Raw genomic sequence first — 22,007 nt, 5'->3', positions numbered from 1 at the left:
AGCATTTGGTGAATACTCTGCGAGCAGTAGATAAGCCAAAGGGCAGTGCAGAGAACTGAAAGTGCTGACGGACTGCTCTGAAACACAGGAATTTTCTGCACGATTCCCTGATGGGGATGTGGAGGTTGGCATCTTTTAGGACTAGTGTCACCAGCCAGGCATATTGAGCAAGCATAGGCAGGAGCTGCTGCAAGGTTAGCATTTTGAATCTGGAGACCACCAAGGAGGTGTTCAGTTTGGATAGATCCAGGATGGGGCGCCAAGTGCCCTCTTTTCTGGGAACAAGGAATAGTCTGGAGAAAAAACCTTTTCCTGTTTGAGAGAGAGGTTCTACTGCCCCTGGGATATTAGGTGTTTTATCCGTTTTAATTCCTCTGCCCACTGGTTTGGTGGGGTGGGGGGGGGGGGTCTGAGTACCCTCTTGGAATTGGGAGTTCGTTGAAGGAGAATCTGTATCCCTGAGAGATGATTTTTAATACCCATTGGTCCTTGATTATAGAGACCAAATTGTCCTGGAAAAGGGTGAGCCTTCCTCCTAGATTTATACGAGTGAAAGGAGGGCACAGGGGGAAGGGAAAGTCATTGTGAGTGCTTACCATAGAAGCTTGGCTTAGAACTCCCTGCCTTAGAGGCGGAAGTGGTCCACTGTTTGCTTCTTTGCTGGCCCTGGATGTCCTGTCCCTGCAGGGCTTAATTTGGTCCTGTCTGCTGGGTGCAGGGAAGGCCCAGTATTTAGAAGGGAAGTTCCTGCTGAATCTGGGTGGTTGAACTTGAAAGAAATCCTTTACTGTTTGCACAGATTTTGCTTAGTCTTCCATTTTTTTAAGCACCTCTTCTGCTTTTTCCCCAAACAGGCGTTCTTTATCTAGGGGTGCATCAATAAGTTTAGACTTGACATGATTAGGAAGAGGTTGTTCCTTCAGCCATGCATGTCTAATAACATATCCTGTCACTGCTGCCCTGCTAGAGGCTTCTAGGGCTTCGTATCCACATTGTAATGAGTGCTTGGCACAGTGTAGTAATTCTGCCAGCTCTTTTGAGTTGGCACCGTCAGAGGAGGTAGCAATCTTCTGTTTTTAGTTGTTCCAAAGTGTGTTGATATTTTAACATATGGAACTAACTTCTTACCCCATCTGTCCAGAGCTCTGGAGTCTTTGTCAGAAGGAAGAGGACTCTTGGCAGAACTAGTCTTAGCTTCTTTGGGTCCCTGTAATGACCTCAGGTTCTGCAGCAGGGTTCTTGTACAGGTATTTGTGCGAATCTGGTACTCTGCAGTACCGGTTAGGTTTAGCTGGGGCAGGAGGCAGGGCATCAGGGGTTAAGCTGGATTCAAGGAAACATCATCCACCACTTCCAGAATAGGTGGGATGGCCAGGGGTCTGTGATGGGGAAGGTCCAGAAACTCGTCATTTCTTTGACTTCCCATTGAAAATATTTCCTGAAGGAGTGAAGAGTTTCCCCAAAGGAGAGGTCCTCTGTAGGGGAGGTAGAGGGGATGGATTCCTCTGCATCTGAATCCTCAAACAGTTAAGGGCTGCTGTTCCTCTTCAAAGGCAAAATAATCAGATACCTCAGACTCCTGGTCTGTCAATTTTCAGAGAAAGAACCCTTTTCCATTTTGGAGTGGGGGAGCAGTAGCAAGATGGTGGCTAGAACCAGATTTCCTAGGAGTGGCCTGGCTTCGAGGCCTAAGAGAATCAGTCGGTCTCTGACAAATGGTAGTCGGAAGAGAAGACGTCGTTTTTTGTCTAGAATCAGTAGAGCAAACAGCCTCCTTGGAAGCTGGTGCCTGCGTCGTGGCTCTGGATCCAACAGACACAGCCAAAGGCTCGAGAGACCAAGTGGATTTCTGCAGCATACTGGACTCCGAAGGGGTCTCGGCAGAGGCCTGCGCAGAAAGCGAGTTGGGCATCAGGGGCTGCGAAAGCACCTCACTGAATTCCGGAGAACTGACTTGCTTAGCGGTAGCATCGTCAGAAGGCTTAGCCACGTGTACCTGTCTATCTTTACGTTTTTTTGGAGTGTCAGCAGATTGTTGTCCGATGGACGCCAAATCGGAATTCCAAGATGCAATACGAAAATAATTGCCTACAAAAAGAACTTGCAGCGATTGGTTCTCGCATTAAAGAGGGCACAGAACTGGTAAAGAGGGACGTCGTGGTCTGGGCCTAAACAAGTGATGCAGTAAGGAGGAAAGTCTTGGTGTGGGATCCGTTTTCCACAGGCGATAAAATAATTTTTCAGACATCAGTTAGAGCAAGAAAAAAGGTCCCCAATGGGGTACTTAGCTTTAGACGTTTTCTGCTGAAATTCGACTTCTGGTAGCGACAGACTGGCACTCGTGCCAACTGCTTCTGCTACGGGCTCCACGGCAAGAAAGACTGATATAGTAATGACGTCTGCTGCCTTGTTTTACAGTACTGACGACCTGACATCAGACTACAGGTGACAGCAGTCAGCACACAAAAACACTGACTCTGGTATTTGGGCCAGCCGAGGGCTACCACAGCAGGGATAACCCGCAGGTGATGACTGCAACAGTGAAACAGGAAAAACATGCAATGCTGCATGATCCAAACAAATGCCAACAGCAGCATTTCTAGCCTTTCCTGCCTTATTTTTGGCAACTGGAAGGAACACACACACAGAAACACATCTGTCCTATTTGACTGAGAAGGCAGCTACTACCCAAGCCTCTCTGAATGACATTCTTAAACAAATGTACTTTAGCTGTTTGTTAAAGAAGGAAACCAGTGCAGTTGAGATACCAATGGTGCAAAGGTTGAAGACCAGCCTCTGTAGCATCAATCTGTTAATGTTTGCTTCTGTCCAGCTTAGCTGGCCTGTCTCTGTGCTCCACTGGAATCATATTACCCACAGTCTAATTTCTCCAAGTCTTTTGGATTGCTAAAACCATGACTGGAATGGATCACATTCCAGCGCCAAAGTATAACTAAAGTTTGTGAAATTTCAATCTTTGATGTTAGCCAAAAGTGCTCTTTACAGCACCCAAAATGTGTCCAGAACAGACTCCTTTTGGAATTCATATGGAGTTATATGTATCAGCAGCATATCCAAATCCTGTAAATTCTTTGAGAGACCCATTGCTCCTACTACTACTGGAACTGTCTGGGTATTATTACCCTAACCTCTGCTGGCAAACCCTGGTGTGATACACTAATCACTGGGTGCAGTAATTTCAATGATCAATGCTATTTTTGTCTTCTTTTCATAGACTACTATAGTTGGTCTTCTCGCATCTATTTTTTTTGAATTATTGGTTATTGGTAATCCCATGTGATACAAACTACATCATTCTCTATAAAGATTTATGGCTCATGTTTCCAATGCTTCTTTGCTATTTCAATATTGTAATTTATGCACAATCCCCAGTGCAACAGTCTGGCCACATTATGCTTTTCGGTACACAGGCCCTCTGCCATGAGGGTGTATCCCACCCAGCAACAAGATGTGCAACTGTTTCCAGTTCTGTTTTATTTACAGAACTCGTCTGCCTGTTTCTCCAACATGTTCAAAGGACTTTAAAACATGCGTGCAAGTCCAATATCCAGGGCTGCTAATATTAACCCTTTATCTTTTGGTTTAAATTCACCTCTACTTAATTTCTGAGTCGGATCCTGATTGACATGAGGTTGTTCCAGGAGTTTTATGTATTTGCAAGTATATTTACACCTTTTCCACACCTCCTGCCTTCTCATCTCAACTTCACATTTTCTTTTATTTTTCTGGCACATTCAGTCGCTGCCTGATTTTTGTCTACTTCGGGTGCGGTTTCCACTCTTACTTGATACCAATATACTTCTAAACTAAGCAGGAAGTCATCTTAGAATAAGCAGGAAGTCATTTTAGATTTTTGTTATCTTCATTTTCAAAATTTTCACTATGCTTGGATCTAGTGAGGTCAGCAGATATGTATGCAGTCCTATGACTGCAGATCTATACATGTAATCAATTTCGAGGAAGCCCATATTGCCTTAAGAACGCGCAATACATAATCTTGATATACACTTTACATATCATTTAAGCATTTTTCTTGTTTTCTAGTCCACTGATCCAATACCTTTTGGGGATCGTCAATCACCCAAAAACTAAGCTAGAACAGGAAGAGCAAAACTGGTTTATAGCTTGGACTTTGTGCCTAGATTTCGGGACTGTTTTCAGTATTTGTCTTCTAAATCATTCCTGAGTTTTACTCACATTTGTTCATGTTTTACTGTTGATGCTTCATCAATGTCCAAATATTTACACACTCCCTCCAACTCAAGTTCCTTTATATCATTCCAGTTCCAGACCAATATTTTCTTGGTGCTGCAGCTTTCCTGCTTTCTGTTGCTTTTACACATTTAAAGACTAAATTATATTCTTATATCTGAGAAAATTCGGACCACTTCCAGGTGTGCTTTCAGCTCATCATCTGATGTGCTATACAGTTTTAAATCATCCATAAAGACTGATGAGAAGTCTTTACACTTTGCTGTTGTCTGGGAGCCAAACTGTAATCATGATCTACTCTAAGTAGACAGCTTAATGGACTGAGGACAAGACAAAAGTGCAGCGTGACAGCTTCACAATGGAATATCCCCCTTTGAATTTTTATTCCTGGAATAATAATCTGTCCATCATGGCTTAGCTGCAAAGTGGTTTACTACTTTTTCATAATCACTGTATTGATCATGGTGCATCTTGTATATCTGTAAGCACTCTACTAATGCGGGATGCTGTCAATTGTTTTTTTTATATATATATAATTTATCCATGCTGCAGATCCTTTTTTTTTTTTTTAATAATTCTCCATTATAACTAACAAATGATCTTTTGTTACATATGACGTCCTTTCGTCACCCTTTTGATCTAGTGCCATGATGGACTTTTCTTCTAAATGACTACAAACCTGTCAGCATCAATTCTAATACATTGTTGGAAGGCAAGTTATTGCTCTATAGTTTTTAGGCTAGCTTGCAGTTTCACTACTCCGGGTTACCTTTTTTCCTGTTAACCATGTTGGTGCCTGTTCAGGGTGTGCAAGTAAGTAGTTCTTACTCTGGGCTGGGCTAAATCTTCACGTAAAGATTGTTAATACTTTTAAGCCAAAAGTTAGGTACTGCATCTGGGGACTGGGGTTTTCCACTTAGAAGCTTTTTCTTATTTTTTTTTCAATTTCTCTAGCCATTACTTCATCCCAATTCATAACCTGTATATATGAACTTCACTTCTTTTACTACTTCTATCCATTCAGCATCTGTTATGTTCCGCAGGATCTTCACCGATATTTCTCTAAAATGAGTCTAGTACTACTTTTTTGGTGGTGTTTCTATTCCTTTTACTTGGTTTATGAATTCTACAAAAAAAAAAAAAAACTTTTGGGGGTCATCAGTGAATTGTTAATTTTGTACTTTGGGGGGTCAATGAACTGCTTATTTTGTACTTTCTTTATCTGCATATTTTTCTCCCTGTACTAACATCTTTAGTTTATTATTTGAAATAGTGTAAGACAGATCCTGGTCTGTTCTCATACTGCACATTGCTTTCATCAACTCCACCTTTTTAAGTATTTTTGTTTTCTGTACCTCCTCTATAGACTAACAATGACACTTGTTTTAAAGTACAGTTTTGTACCTACCATAAATGTAGATGTTAGAGTGTTCGCCCTGCTGCAGTCATCACACTTGGGTTATCCTGTCGTCAGGCGGTCCCACAGTCGGCCGGATTTCCAAAGTCTTGGTCCGACATCGGTTGCTGTCGCCTCATCCCTGACGTCAGTACGCCAGGGGTACATATATTGCAACAGACGCCATTTTCTTCAGTTTTTTTGCCCCAGATGTCAGGTGCCCTCAAAAAGGTGATCCAAATTAGTACCAAAAGGTGAGAACACTGTACAAACACAAAAACCCTTCAGCTATAAGCAAATACATCAGTAAGGCATGGCAAAGATTTAGCCAGTAGATCAGAGGGGTTGGAGGGAGGGGTAACCTGGACTGCAGCAGGGTGAACACTCGAACATCTACATTTATGGTAGGTACAAAACTGTACTATGTTCATCGTGTTACCCTGCTGCAGTCATCACACTTGGGTCGAGTCCCAAAGCTAAGGAAGGGTGGAGGCATCATAGAGGGTTAGTGGAGGCAATGAGGCCCTGCAGAACTGCAGTGGCGAAGCCTGCCCTAGACTTAGAATAAAGAGGTAAGTGAAAGTGTTTGGTGAAGATATGTACAGAACTCCAAGTTGCAGCTTCTAAAATTTCCTTGGTAGGAACCCCCCTGAGAAAGGCTGTTGCCCTAGTAGAGTGGGATCTAATGGTAGGAGGAACTGGTTTCCCATGATGGGTATAGCAGAATCGTATGCAATGGCCTATCCATGTAGAAATGGTTTGCTTGGATATGGCCCTCCCTTGAGAAGCTGTAGCATAGGAAACAAAGAGCTGGTCAGTTTTTCTGAAAGCCTTAGTTTTATCCAAGTAGTATCGAAGCTGCCTGTGAATGTCCAAGGAATGCAGGAGTCTCTCACCTTTGTTCTGTGGATTGGGGAAGAAAGTGGGTAGATGGGCGGTTTGATTTAAAGCTACACTGGAAACCACCTTAGGCATGAAGGAAGGATTATTTCGTAGAGAAACTCTGTCTTGATGAAAAATGAGGAAAGGTTCCACTGCCATAAGTGCCTGTAATTCTGAAACTCTCCTAGCAGAAGTTATTGCCAGGAGCAGGGCAGTCTTCCAAGATAGAAACTGAAGGTCTGCCGAAAAAGCTGGTTCAAAGGGAGGAAGCGTTAGTTTTTCCAGAACAAAGTTGAGGTCCCATGTTGGTGTAAGAGCTCTTCTAGGTGGTCTAATGTTTTTTGCCCCTCTGAGGAACTGCCTTAGGAGTGGATTTGAAAATAAAGGTGGATTCGTGTCGTAGTGAGCTGAAATAGCTGAAGCATGGATTTTAATTGAGGAGAAGGAAAGTCCTTTATGCAACATCTCAGCTAGATACTGCAGAATGTGAGGCTGAGTTGTGTCTTGGCCTTTAGCTTGGTTCCAAGCATAAAACCTTTTCCATTTGTCCGAGTAAGCCTTCCTGGTGCTTGGCCTCCTGGCTTCTAGAATAACATCCAGTACTGCTTGTGAAAGAGGGGCTGGTTGGATGCTTAATTGATTTGCCATGCAGCCAGGTTTAAGGTTTTGACCTGGCTGTGTAGAAGCTTGCTTTTCTTGTTGAGTGAGTAAATGAGGTATTTGAGGCAATATCCATAGTGGGCTGTGAGCCATATTCTTCAATAGCGGGTACCAGTGCTGGCGTGGCCAGTCTGGGGCTATGAGAATCATTCGAGGTTTCTCCTTTTTGACCTTCAAAAGAACCTTTGTGAGAGGAGGTAATGGAGGAAAGGCATATGCCGCCAGGTTTTTCCAACTTAAGGAGAGAGCGTCCACTTTCCAAGCTTGATGGTGGAATGTCCTTGTACAAGATTGTCAGCTGGTAGTTTTGAGGACAGGCAAACAGGTCTATATTTGGTAGGCCCCATCTTTGAGTTATCATTGCAAATATTTGTGGGTCTAGCTTCCACTCGTGGGGATCTTTGATGTTTCTGCTTAGGTAGTCTGCCAATGTGTTTTTCTGTCCTAGCAGGAAGTAAGCTTGTAACTGGACTTGGTAGGCCAGAGCTATGTTGCAGAAGACTAGTGCTTGCCTGCAAAGAGGGTAGGAATGTGTGCCCCCTTGTTTATGTACCACATTACTGTGGTGTTGTCCATCTTTATTGCCAGTTGCCCAGGCTGTAGTAGATCCTTGAAGGCTGTCAGAGCTTTCTGCACAGCTAGCATCTCTTTTTGGTTTATGTGCAGTTTTCTTTGTTCTGCAGTCCATAGGCCTTGAATGCATTGACCTGCCATATGTGCCCCCCCAGGCATAGTCTGAAGCATCTGTTGTGATAGTTTGCCTGGGTGGGGACAAGGTGAAAGGCTGACCCTTGCTGAGGTGACATGCCTGTGCCCACCATAGAAATTCCTGTTGAAGGCAGGGAATGAGAGATCACTGTGTCCAAGCTGTGGCTGTGTTGAGACCATACGCTTTTTAGGTACCATTGTAATTTCCTCATATGCAGTTTTGCAAATGGTATTATCAGAATGCAAGACGCCATGAAGCCCAAAGTCTGCAGAATTTTTCTTGCAGTTAATTGGGTCTTTGTTGCCATCATCTTGAAATATTGAGTCAGTTGTAATTGCTTGTCTGGTGTAAGATAAGCCTTCTGGGCCGTTGTGCCCAAGCTGGCACCCAGGAATGTCATTTTTTGTGAGGGTACTAGTTTTGACTTCTTTTCGTTTACTGTGTACCCCAGACAATTTAGTAGATGCTTTACAAAAGCCAGATGTTGTAAGAGAATGCTTTTCCTTCTGCTTGGATGAGGCAGTCGTCCAGGTATGGATATATTTGGATTCCTCTGTCTGCAGTATGCAATTACTGCATTTTGTGAATACTCTGGGCGCAGTAGATAAGCCAAAGGGCAGTGCAGAGAATTGATAATAGGTTGAACCTGCAATGAAACAGAGGTATCTTCTGCAACTTTGTCTGATAGGGAACGTTACCAGCCATGCTTCCTTGCCCAACATGGGAAGTAGCTGCTGTAGTGTTAGCATCTTGAATTTGGGAACTTGTAAGTGTTTAGAATTGAAAGGTCCAGACTTGGTCTCCAAGCATTTTCTTTTCTGGGTACTAGGAAGAGTAGAGTAAAATCTTTGGCCTTGCTCTTGAGTTGGTACCCTTTGAATAGCTCTCATGGCCATGAGAGCTGTAATTTGTTTTTGAGCCTCTGCCCTTTGATTTTGTGGCAGGTTTGGCATTCCTCTTTTTATTGGCAAGGTGTGAAAGTGGAATTTGTATCCTAGTAAAATTATGTCTAGGACCCATTTGTCCTTTGTGACCATGTGCCAGTTGTCTGCAAAAAGTGCTAGTTTCCCCCCCAGGGGGGCTGACAAAAGAGTTTTCTTTGGCCAGCTGAGGTGCAAGTCATTGAGTTTGCCTTCTGGCGGGTTGAGACCTGTCTTTTCCTCCCTTCTGGGTTAGAGTGCCCCATTGGCGAGATGTATACTGAGCTTGTGGTTGTCCTCTGCCCCTTGGGCGCCTGTATTTACCCCTCTGAGGCCTGTCAGTGGCTGGAAAGGATCAATTTTTTGTTGGTCAGTTTCTGCTGAAGCGAGGGGGTTGCACTTGTAGGAAATCTTTGACTGTCTGCATTGATTTTGCCTTATCTTCCATTTTCTTTAAAACTTCTTCTGCTTTAACACCAAAAAGAACATCCTGCTGTAAGGGAGCATCTAGTAGTTTTGCTTTAACATGATCAGGCAGACTTTGTTCCTTTAACCAGGCATGCCTACATATAACTGAACCAGTGACAGCTGCTCTGCAGGAGGCCTCTAAAGAATCAAACCCACATTGTAAGGTATGTTTGCCCACCTGCTCGGTGGCGTGCAACAAATCCTGTACTTTTCAATTCAGGTTGTTGAGGTAGGGTGGTTATCTTTTGTTTTAACTGAGAGATCAGAAATTGCTGATACTTAAGCATATGAAATTGACAGTTTAGAGCTCTCATAGCTAAAGTGGCTGAGGTGTAAACCTTTCTCCCCCCATCTGTCTAGTGCTCTTGAATCCCTTTCAGAAGGTACTGGATTTTTAGCCATGGAAGCTTTAGCACCTTTGGGACCCTGGGAGATGGTCTCTGGGTCAACTACTGGGCTTTTGTAAAGAAATTTGTGGGAATCAGGAACTCTGTAGTATCTGTCAAGCTTGGCCGGGGCAGGAGGCAAAGAGTCAGGGTTGAAACTGGATTCTAAATAGACATCATCCACAATGTCCAAAACAGGAGGGATGGCTACAGGTCTGTGTTGGGGGGAGTAAAAAACTGAGCCTTTTCTTGGAATCAGAGTAATCCTGACCTTCCCAGTGAAAATGTTCCCTCAGTGTGTAAAGTTTCCCCAAAAGAGTAATCTTCTGGAGGGGAAGCTGAGGGAATAGAGTCCTCAGCATCAGAATCTTCATAAGGAGAGAAGGAATAGTCTTGGTCCTCAGAGGAATCCGAAGAAATAGTTCAGAGGAAGCAGATCCTTCCTCTTGTCTAGGCCTTTTGTCAGGAGGAGGCAGAGAACCCCTGATAAGAGAAATCAAATCTTCAGCCATCTTGAGCATTTGTTTCTTAGGCATAGGGCCTTTAACAGGAGACTGAAGTGAAGCCTTTTTCGATTTGGAAGGAGTTTTAGACTTGGAAAACGTTTTGACTGTAAGAGTCGTCTGTCTGAAAACGCCTTCAGAAGGCGATGGTGCATCAGAAACACAGACGTCCTTGGAAAGTAAATTGTCAGTAGGGCCTGAAGTAAAAGGCTGCGTCGGCCTAGTACATTCCATCAAAATATCCGTAGCGGTCTCGGGATCCTGAACTGCGGTAGTCGGGCTGCGGAGCCTCACTGATAACCGGCGAACCAGAGACTGGATCAACCGAGGCTTCGGAATCGGGCTTAGGCCTGGGCTGTCGATCCTTATCCCTGAGCTTTTTGTGCACGCCGTTAGTAGGTAGCTCCGACAGCATGTTATAATTAAATTTTCTGCCAAAAAAGTGTCGTGCGAAATCAAATAGTCTTTTAATAGTACGTTTAAATCTAGCACAAAAACGACAAGAAGTGACGTCGTGATCAGGGCCTAGGCAAGGTATGCAATAAGAATGAAAATCCTTATGAGGTATTTGCTACCCACAAGAAATACAATTGCTAACTTTTTCTGACATCGGTCTGAGGCAAGAAAAGTTTCCCCAACGGGGTACTTAGCTTTATAGAAGACTTCGGTCTGAAATTCGAATTTGAAAATCTCAGGAGTCTGCCGATCGGCACTTCGGAACTGCTTCTGCTTCGGGCACCGTGTGGCAAGAAAGACTGAAGAAAATGGCATCGATTGCAATATATGTACCCCTGGCGCACTGACGTCAGGGATGAGGCGACAGCAACCGACGTCGGACCAAGACTTTGGAAATCCGGCCGACTGTGGGACCACCTGACGACAGGATAACTCAAGTGTGATGACTGCAGCAGGGTAACACGAACATCTGCATTACAGCTTTCGCTATTTGATACTTCCATTATGGCACTGGATTCCTTTCCTTACTCTCTCTTATTGCCCTGTATTTTTGTGGGCAGGCTGACTAATTTAGCTGCAGAGTCTTCTGGCTTTTTTCTGGTTAGGGATCGCCACAGCGGATCACCTGTCCACTCATGATTGGCAGTGGAGTTTTTTTTAGTGTAGAGTTGTCAGCTTGGTGCTCAACCTTCCACAGAAGTCACATACGCAAGCACTCACGCCTAGGGCCAATTTAGAGTGTCCAATCCACCTACAGCATGTCTTTGGGATGTGGGAGGAAACCCATGCGACCACTGGGAGGACACGCAGACTCCACAAAGAAGGCACCCCGGCAGAGGATCGAACCGGAGAACCTCTTGCTGTGAGGCGGCAACACTAACTGCTGCACCACCGCGTCCGCCCTCATTAATTTTGCTGCACAGTAATATATCCTATTTACGTCTGTTATATCACATGAATTTCTGCCAATAATCTTGACTCAGACTTCTAACATTTTGGGTCTTGTTGACTTTTCTGTAATGCATTTCCTTCATCCAGCTTAATCTATCCATCTCTACTAAATCAAGCACTTCTTCCCTTAGCTATTTTTCTTCTAAACTGAGGGCATATTTATTCTTCATTTCCTGGAAGTATTCTAATAAAGGTCCAGTCCTGAGTAAGTTTTGTGATGGAGGGCCAGATCTCAGGCAGCCACTACTAACCTGCAGAGTACAAGCTCCGGTCCAACCCTGCCTGCAAATGTACCACAGAGCTCTGTTTGGTATGAGTTTTAGAACACACACTGTCTATCTGAATGGATGCTTTTAGAGCCCAAATTAATGCAACATTTCTCTGATTTATTTCTTTTTCTGTACAGGACTCTGCACTCCTTCAACCCTGAAGGTATGTGAATGCCCCAGGCCAAGTCTGAAACACTTGTTGCAAACGTTTGGTTGGGAGGTGCCCATGAGAAGGGAACCCCTCCAAAAGGTTCAGTCTAAGCAGCCAACCATTCAATCAAGGAAGAAGGGAATCTGCTCTTCCAGCGAGCTATTAGAGTGCACTGGTTCCATGTAGATCAGAGGTATCACTACAACTTCCTCATATGCATTATGGTATGAGGGATCACAAGTATTATAGGTTCATAGGGGTTTACTAAGCTGACCACAAAGGCCTTTTTAAGCCTAGCCATGCACCCCAAAATCTCTGACAAGTTCTGATACCCTTGATAATTGTAAGCATGGGCCTGGGAGATGAACCATTTACAGGCTACTAGTGTCCATTAGAGAGACAGGTGCCAAACCATGTCCAAGTTGCACTTCAACTGAGGAACTCTGCTTCACTTGGATGGGGAGCCTGTTCCATAGATGGGATAGTCTCTGGAATACATACAGTGGATATACAAGTGTACACACCTCTGTTAAAATGCCAGGTTTTTGAGATATAAAAAAATGGGACCACAATAAATCATTTCAAAACTTTTCACACCTTTAATGTGATCTATAACCTGTACAATTCAATTGAAAAACAAATCTGTTAGGGGAAAAAAATATAAAAAAAAAAAACGCACAAACTGGTTGCATAGGTGTGCACACCTTTAAACTAATACTTTGTTGAATCACCTTTTGATTTAATTACAACATTCAGTCTTCTTGGGTAGGAGTCTATGGCGCATCTTGACTTGACAATATTTGCCCATTCTTCCTTGCAAAAGCACTCCAAATCTGTCAGATTGCGAGGGCATCTCTCGTGTACAGCCCTCTTCAGGTCACCCCACAGGTTTTCTATTGGATTTAGGTCTGGGCTCTGGCTGGACCATTCCAAAACTTAATTTTCTTCTAGTGAAGTCATTCTTTTGTTGATTTGGATGAATGCTTGGAGTCATTGTGCTGAAAGGTGAAATTCCTCTTCATCCTCAGCTTTCTAGCAGATGCCTGAAGGTTTTAGGGCAAAAATGACTGGTATCTGGAACTGTTCAGAATTCCTTCCACCTTGACTAAAGCCCCAGTTCCAGATGAAGAAAAGCAACCCCCAAAACATGATACTGCCAGTACCATGCTTCACCATGGAGATGGTGTTCTTTTGGTGATAGTGTTGTTTTTGCTCCAAATGTACCTTTTGGTATTTTGGCCAAAAAAGTTCAACCTTGGTCTCATCAGATCATAACACATTTTTCCACATGCTTTTGGGAGACTTGTATTGTTTTGCAAATTTTAGCTAGGCCTGGATGCTTTTCTGTGCAAGAAAAAGCTTCCGTCTTGCAACCCATAGGCCAGACATATGGAGAATACAGGAGATTGTTGTCACATGTAGTACACAGCCGGTACTTGCCAGAAATTCTTGCACCTCCTTCAGTGTTGCTGTAGGTCCCTAGGCAGCCTCCTTGACCAGTTTTCATCTTGTCTTTTCATCAGTTTTGGAGGGACGTCCAGTTCTTTGTAACGTCACTGCTGCCCCATATTTTCTCCACTTTTTGATGACAGTCTTCACTGCGTTCCATGGTATATCCAATGCTGTGGAAATTTATCAGAGTTTATTTAATTGATGGTAGGTGTGTACCCAAGAAGTCTGAATCCTGTAATTAAATCAAAAGATGCTTTAGCAAAGTTTTAGTTTAAGGGTGTGCACCCTTGTGCAACCAGCTTATTGTGCACTTTTTATTTTTTATATTTTTTCCCCTAACAGATTTGTTTTTCAATTGAACTGTACAGGTTTATAGGTCACATTAAAGGTAGGAAAAGTTTTGAAATGGTTTACTGCGGTCTCATTTTTTTGATATAGCAAAAACCTGGCATTTTAACAGGGTGTGTTCACTTATATCCACTGTGCCTCTCTCTCCAGCAGGTCCTATTTATATCACATGCAAGGTTTAAGTCTTTAGAAAGTACAGTTGTGTACACTTACCATAAATGTAGATGTTAGAGTGTATTCAGTGTTGCAGTCATTACGTGTGTGTTATCTGCTTGCAGGTAGTCCTCAGTCGGCCTGATTTTCAAAGTATTGGGTTGTGCATCCGTTGCGGTCTCATCTTCCATGACGTCAGGTAGTTAGGGGTATAAAGCATGCAGCCGATTCCATTACAAACGTTTTTCTTGCCCCAGATGTCAGGTGCCCCATAATGGGAAGCAATTAAATACAAAGATACACCTCCAACAAAAAGCAAACACACCAGAAAGCTTAAGTATAGTAAACAAGAAAAGAGGTATAGCCAATAGAAGTCAGGGGGCTGGAGGGAGGGTAACAAGGACTGGAACAGTGAATACACTAACCTCTAAATTTATGGCAAGTGTACACAACAGTACTATGTTCTTCATGTTTCACTGTTGGTCATTACATTTGGGTAGATTCCCAAAGCTAAAGAAGGGAGGAGGCAGTTATTGATTATAAGGACTACCTATTAGGCCCTGCAAGACTGTAGTAGCAAAACCATCTCCGGATTTAGAAAAAATTGGCAAGCGGTAATGCTTGAAGGTATGTACAGAACTCCAGGTAGCAGCTTCTAGGATATCCCTAGTAGGAGCACCTCTTAGAAAGGCTGTAGAAGTAGATGCAATCCTGGTGGAATGGGGTCTTATCCCCTGTGGGGTAGGTTTTCCATGGTGCTTATAGCAGAAATTAATGCAATGGCCTATTCACTTAGAAATGGATTGCTTTGAAATGGCCTTCCCCTCTGCCCCTGCAGCAAAGGCAACTAGCAGCTGCTCATATTTCCTGAGAGGCTTGGTCCTGTCCAAGTAAAATCTAAGTTGACTGTGCACATCTAAGGAGTGCAGTATTCGTTCCCCTTTGTTCTGTGGATTAGAAAAGAAGGTGGGCAAATGAATGGACTGATTAAGGGCCACACTGGATACCACCTTGGGCATAAAGGAAGGATTAATCCTGAGGTACACCCTGTCCGCATGAAAGATGATGAAAGGTTCCACTGCCATGAGGGCCTGTAATTCAGACACCCTTCTTGCTGAAGTGATGGCCAAAAGGAAGACTGTTTTCCAAGAAAGGAATTTCAACTCCTCAGTTGCAGCTGGCTCACAAGGAGGTAGAGTGAGCTTCTCCAATACAAAGTTAAGGTCCCAGGCAGGAGTAGCAGCTCTCCTGGGTGGTCTTACATTTTTGGCCCCTCTGAGGAATTGTTTCAGTAGGGGGTGAGAGAAGAGGGGTGGGCTCAGTATTATGTGCTAAAATGGCTGAGGCATGAATTTTAATGGAAGAGAAGGAAGGGCCCTTGTGAAGCATCTCTGTTAAGTATTGAAGAGTATGCGGTAAACTGGGCACTGTAGTGCCCATCCAGAGTCTGGCTCCAGGAACAGAATCTTCTTCACTTTTCAGCATAGGATTTTCTAGTACTAGGCTTCCTTGCCTCCAGGACGACATCCAGCACTTGTTTGCTGAGGGGTGGTATAGGAGAACTCAGGTAATTAGCCAGGCTACCAGGTTCAGATTTTGAAGCTGGGGGGTGCAGCATCTGGCCCTCCAGCTGGGACAGTAGGGAAGGAGTCTGAGGCAGGTGCCATGGTTCCAGTAGTGACATACTGCACAAGAGGGGGTACACCAGTATTGGTGTGGCTAGTCTGGTGCAATGAGTATTGTTTGTTTGTCCTGTTTGATCTTCAGTAAAACTTTTGAGAGGAGAGGCATAAACAGAGAGGCTTTTCTAGGTGAAGGACAGTGCATTCACTTTCCAAGCTTGTCTGTGGGGAGTCCTTGTGCAGAATTTGTCCAATTGGTAGTTCTGAGGGGAGGCAAACAGGTCTATCTCTGGGCTCCCCCATTTGTTTCTCAGAATGTTGAATATCCTTGGCTCCAGTTTCCACTTGTGTGGGTCCATGAGATTTCTGCTTAGGTTGTCTGCCAGTGTATTTAGCTTGCCTGGCAGGAATTGAGTTTGAAGGTGCACTTGGTAGTTCAAGGCTGTGTTCCACAGAGCCATGGCTAATCTGCAGAGAGGGTATGAGTGGGTCCCCCCTGCTTGATTATGTACCACATAACAGTGGTGTTGTCAGTCTTTACCAATAATTGTCCTGGAAGAATGTGGTCCTTTGAAGGCTGTCGGAGAATTCTGTACAGCTAACATTTCGTTTTGATTGATATGCAGGTGCATTTGAATCTGGCTCCATTTGCTCTGAATGCACTGCCCTGCCAAATGAGCCCCCCATGCATAGTCTGATGCATCTGTTAGGGTTTGGGTGGCAGGCGGTAGAGAGAAAGGTAGTCCCTTGTGGTGGTGGCAGGCCTCTGCCCACCAAAGGAACTCTGTCTTTATACAAGGAATGATGGGAATCATTGATTCCATGTCCTGAGAATGTTGACACCACAGGCTTTTTAGATACCATTGTAGCTTCCTCATATGCAGTCTTGCATATGGAATTAGTAGAATGCAAGAGGCCATGAACCCCAGGCATTGCAGTATTTTTCTTGCAGATAGCTGGGTCATTGTGGCTAGTAGTTTGAAGTAGGCTGTCAAACTTGTTTTTCTGGCGTGAGGTAGGCCATCTGGTTAGTTGGATTCAAGCTTGCTCCCAGGAATACAATTTGCTGGTAAGGTATTAGGTGATACTTCTTTTTGTTTATAGTGTACCCCAGTGAAGTTAGCAGTTTCTTTACAAATGCCAGATTTAATAGCATGTCCTGGCTTTCTGCTTGAATTAGACAATCGTCCAGGTATGGGTATATTTGAATGTTTTTTTGCCTGCAGAATGCAATGACTGGATCTAGGCACTTTGTGAATACCCTGGGCGCAGTAGATAAGCCAAAGGGCAGTGCAGAGAACTGAATGCATGTAGCCTGCTCTGAAGCATAGGTATTTTCTGCAAGACTCCCTTACTGAAAGATGTGCAGGTAAACTTCCTTTAAATCCAATGTTGCCATCCAGGCATTTTTGCCTAGCATGGGAAGCAGCTGATGAAGAGTTAGCATTTTGAATTTTGGGATTACCAAAAAGGAGTTTAGGATAGACCAGTCCAGGATATGATGCAAGTAATTGTCTTTTCTGGGTACCCAGAAAAGTCAAGCCTCGAGTAAAAATATTGTCCCCATTCCTCTTTTGGGACAGGATGAATAGCCCTGATACTTAAAAGATTGAGAACCTGCAGTTGAGCCTCTGCCCACTGATTTGGGGGTAGGTCTGGCCAACCTTTTGGAGTTGGTAAGGAGTGGAAGTGGAATCTGCATCCTTGGGAAACTATATTTAGAACCCATTTGTCTTGGGTAAAGAGTTCCCAGTTTTTTGCATGCAGGGCGATCTTTCCCCCTAAAGGAACAGTCAGCTGAGCATGGCTTGGAAGGTTTAAGGTCAAGTCATTGAGACAATTTACTATAGGGGGGTGTCTTACCACTTCCAGCTTTGGAAGCGAGAGCCCCCCACTGCTTAGGCCTGTGAGTACCTTGAGACTGAAACCTGGGTGGTCTGCTGGTCCTGGGTTTGAACTGAGAAGGCCTGGAAGACAAGAGGAAAGGACCAATTCTTAGAAGGCCAGTGCCTACTAAATCTGGGAGGCTGTACTTGCAGGAAATCTTAACAGTTTGCATAGATTTAGCTTTTTCCTCCATCTTTTTAAGTACTACTACTGCTTTGTTGCCAAATAGGCGGTCTTGGTTTAAAGGAGCAGCCAGTAATTTAGCTTTAACATGATCTGGCAAAGATTGCTCTTTAAGCCAAGCATGCCTTCTAAGTACAGACCCAGTGACAGCAGCCCTGCAAGATGCCTCTAAGTAATCAAAACCACATTGCAAAGCATGTTTACCAACTTGTTCAGCAGACTGCATTAAATCCTGTAATTCTTTATTTTCAGTAGTCAGGAATCAACATAGTTTTCTATTTTAGTAATCCAATAATATGCTGCTACTTTAATGCATGAAACTGGCAGTTTAAGGCCCTAAAGGCCAAAGTAGCAGAAGTGTATACCTTCTTACCCAATCTGTCCAGGGCCCTGGAATCTCTATCAGAGGGAGTAGGGTTTTTAGCAGTAGTAACTCAATGCCTTTGGGTCCCTGTGAAATTGTCTCGATGCGCAGTAAGAATCTTAAAGAGGAACTTGTGAGAGTCAGGTACTCTAATACCAGTCAGGTTTCCTGGGAGCCGAAGGTAAAGTGTCTGGGGCCAGGTTAGACTCCATGAAGGCATCATCTACAATGCCCAGTACAGCAGGGATAGCTAAAGGCCTGCATTGAGGTAGGACTAAGAATTCCCTAAGCCTTTTTTGGAGTTAAGAGTAATCCTGGCTTTCCCAGTGGAAATGCTCCCTAAGAGTGTGCAAACTTTCACCAAAAGAGAAATCTTCTGGAAGGAAAGCAGAGGGAATGGAATCCTCTGCATCAGAATCCTCATAGGTAGAGAAGGGCAAATCCTGGTCATCAGAAGAAACAGAAATGTCAGAATCCTGATCAGAAGAATCAGAAGGAAAATCAGTTCTAGGTCTCAGAGGGAGAAGGGTGGCTTCCCCTGATTAGAGTAATAAAATCTTCAGCCATTCTTTGTTGTTTAGGCACAGGGGCGTGACCATAAGGTCTGGGTGGTTTGCTAGGCGTGGATCGAGTTTTAGGCCTTGAAGAAAATGGTGGCTGTTTGATATGCAAGTCAGTAGGCCTGAATACACCCTCAGAAGCCGGTGCCTGCTAGCTGCTCCAGACCCATCCAAGGTAGAGACATCTGTAGGTTCCATAGTCAAAGAACCTTCTCGTGGCATACCGGAATCTGAATGGGTCTCAGTAGAGACCTGGTAATTTGAAGTAGCGGGCATCAGGGGCAGCGTTGAGGTGTGTGCGCGTGTAAGATGAAGGCTGGTGTGTGCGCGTGTAAGATGAAGGCTGGTGTGTGCGCGTGTAAGATGAAGGCTGGTGCGCGCGCGTGTAAGATGAAGGCTGGTGCGCGCGCGTGTAAGATGAAGGCTGGTGTGTATGCGTAAGATGAAGGCGGTGTGCGTGTAAGATGAAGGCTGGTGTGTGTGCTGTAAGATGAAGCGGGTGTGTGCGTGTAAGATGAAGGCGGGTGTGTGCGCGTGTAAGATGAAGGCGGGTGTGTGCGCGTGTAAGATGAAGGCGGGTGTGTGCGCGTGTAAGATGAAGGCGGGTGTGTGCGCGTGTAAGATGAAGGCGGGTGTGTGTGTGTGTAAGATGAAGCGTGTGTGCTGTAAGATGAAGGCGGGTGTGGCGTGTAAGATGAAGGCGGTGTGTGCGCTGTAAGATGAAGGCGGTGTGTGCGTGTAAGATGAAGGCTGGTGTGTGCGCGTGTAAGATGAAGGCTGGTGTGTGCTGTGTGTAAGATGAAGGCTGGTGTGTGTAAGATGAAGGCTGGTGTGTGCGCGTGTAAGATGAAGGCTGGTGTGTGCGCGTGTAAGATGAAGGCTGGTGTGTGCGCGTGTAAGATGAAGGCTGGTGTGTGCGTGTGTGTGTATGTGTGTGTGTGTATGTGTGTGTGTATGTGTGTGTGTGTAAGACGAAGGCTGTGGGTGTGTGTGTGTGTGTGTGTGTGTGTGTGTGTGTGTAAGACGAAGGCTGTGGGTGTGTGTGTGTGTGTGTTTAAGACGAAGGCTGTGGGTGTGTGTGTGTAAGACGAAGGGTGTGTGTGTGTGTGTAAGACGAAGGCTGTGGGTGTGTGTGTAAGACGAAGGCTGTGGGTGTGTGTAAAACGAAGGTTGGTGGGCGTGCACGTGTGTAAAACGAAGGTTGGTGTGCGTGTGTGTAAAATGAAGGTGTGTGTGTAAAATGAAGGTTGGTGTGTGTGTGTAAAATGAAGGTTGGTGTGTGTGTGTAAAATGAAGGTTGGTGTGTGTGTGTAAAATGAAGGTTGGTGTGTGTGTGTAAAATGAAGGTTGGTGTGTGTGTGTAAAATGAAGGTGTGTGTGTGTGTGTGTGTGTGTGTGTGTGTAAAATTAAGGTGCGTGTGTGTAAGATGAAGGTTGCTGCGTGTGTGTAAGATGAAGGTTGCTGTGTAAGATGAAGATTGTTGCGTGTGTGTAAAATGAAGGTTGGTGTGCATGTGTGTGTATGTGCGCGTGTGTGTATGTGCGTGTGTGTAAAATGAAGGTTGGTGTGTGTGTGTAAAATGAAGGTTGGTGTGTGTGTGTAAAATGAAGGTTGGTGTGTGCGTGTGTGTAAAATGAAGGTTGGTGTGTGTGTAAAATGAAGGTTGGGTGTGTGTGTAAAATGAAGGTTGGTGTGTGTAAAATGAAGGTTGGGTGTGTGTGTAAAATGAAGGTTGGGTGTGTGTGTAAAATGAAGGTTGGGTGTGTGTGTAAAATGAAGGTTGGGTGTGTGTGTAAAATGAAGGTTGTGTGTGTGTAAAATGAAGGTTGTGTGTGTGTGTGTGTGTGTGTGTGTGTAAAATGAAGGTTGGTGTGTGTGTAAAATGAAGGTTGGTTGTGTGTGTAAAATGAAGGTTTGTGTGTGTGTGTAAAATGAAGGTTTGTGTGTGTGTGTAAAATGAAGGTTGGTGTGTGCGTGTGTAAAATGAAGGTTGGTGTGTGTGTGTGTGTGTGTAAAATGAAGGTTGGTGTGTGTGTGTAAAATGAAGGTTGGTGTGTGTGTGTGTAAAATGAAGGTTGGTGTGTGTGTGTAAAATGAAGGTTGGTGTGTGTGTGTAAAACGAAGGTGTGTGTGTAAAACGAAGGTTGGTGTGTGTGTGTGTGTAAAATGAAGGTTGGTGTGTGTGTGTAAAATGAAGGTTGGTGTGTGTGTAAAATGAAGGTTGGTGTGTGTGTGTGTGTAAAATGAAGGTTGTGTGTGTGTGTGTGTGTGTGTGTGTGTGTGTGTGTAAAATGAAGGTTGGTGTGTGTGTGTAAAATGAAGGGTGTGTGTGTGTGTGTGTAAAATGAAGGTTGGTGTGTGTGTGTGTGTGTGTGTAAAATGAAGGTTGGTGTGTGTGTGTGTGTGTGTAAAATGAAGGTTGGTGTGTGTGTGTGTGTGTGTAAAATGAAGGTTGGTGTGTGTGTGTGTGTGTGTGTGTGTGTAAAATGAAGGTGTGTGTGTGTGTGTGTGTGTAAAATGAAGGTGTGTGTGTGTGTGTGTAAAATGAAGGTGTGTGTGTGTGTAAAATGAAGGTGTGTGTGTGTAAAATGAAGGTGTGTGTGTGTGTGTAAAATGAAGGTGTGTGTGTGTGTGTGTAAAATGAAGGTGTGTGTGTGTGTAAAATGAAGGTGTGTGTGTGTGTGTAAAATGAAGGTGTGTGTGTGTAAGATGAAGGTGTGTGTGTGTGTAAGAGGAAGGTGTGTGTGTGTAAGAGGAAGGTGTGTGTGTAAGAGGAAGGTGTGCGTCTGTGTGTAAGAGGAAGGTGTGTGTGCGTGTGTAAGATGGAGGTGTGTGTGTGTGTGTAAGAGGAAGGTGTGTGTGTGTGTGTAAGAGGAAGGTGTGTGTGTGTGTGTAAGAGGAAGGTGTGTGTGTGTGTGTGTAAGAGGAAGGTGTGTGTGTGTGTGTGTAAGAGGAAGGTGTGTGTGTGTGTATGTAAGAGGAAGGTGTGTGTGTGTGTGTAAGAGGAAGGTGTGTGTGTGTGTGTAAGAGGAAGGTGTGTGTGTGTGTGTGTGTAAGAGGAAGGTGTGTGTGTGTGTGTATGTAAGATGAAGGTGTGTGTATGTAAGATGAAGGGGTGTGTATGTATGTAAGATGAAGGTGTGTGTGTGTATGTAAGATGAAGGTGTGTGTGTGTATGTAAGATGAAGGTTGCTGCGTGTGTAAGATGAAGGTTGTTGCGTGCGCGTAAAATGAAGGTTGTTGCGTGCGCGTAAAATGAAGGTTGTTGCGTGCGCGTAAAATGAAGGTTGTTGCGTGCGTGTAAAATGAAGGTTGTTGCGTGCGTGTAAAATGAAAATTGCTGCGTGTGTGTAAGATGAAGGTTGCTGCATGTGTTTAAGATGAAGGTTGCTGTGTGTGTAAAATGAAGGTTGTGTGTATGTGTGCGTGTGTGTATGTGCGCGTGTGTGATAG

At 44.2% G+C, this 22,007-nt stretch overlaps 1 protein-coding gene across 1 annotated transcript in view; it reads right to left on the bottom strand.

The window, feature by feature from the left end:
- UBE2M (ubiquitin conjugating enzyme E2 M) overlaps positions 1–22,007 on the bottom strand; it is an 861,662-nt gene that overhangs the window by 230,821 nt on the left and 608,834 nt on the right. The gene's annotated exons all lie outside the window — the stretch shown is intronic.

This window comes from Protopterus annectens, chromosome 17.part0, assembly GCF_019279795.1.
Source record: "Protopterus annectens isolate FY-2018-M chromosome 17.part0, PAN1.0, whole genome shotgun sequence".
Classification (NCBI taxonomy): domain Eukaryota; kingdom Metazoa; phylum Chordata; order Ceratodontiformes; family Protopteridae; genus Protopterus; species Protopterus annectens.
This window is presented reverse-complemented; position numbering and strand designations above follow the sequence as displayed.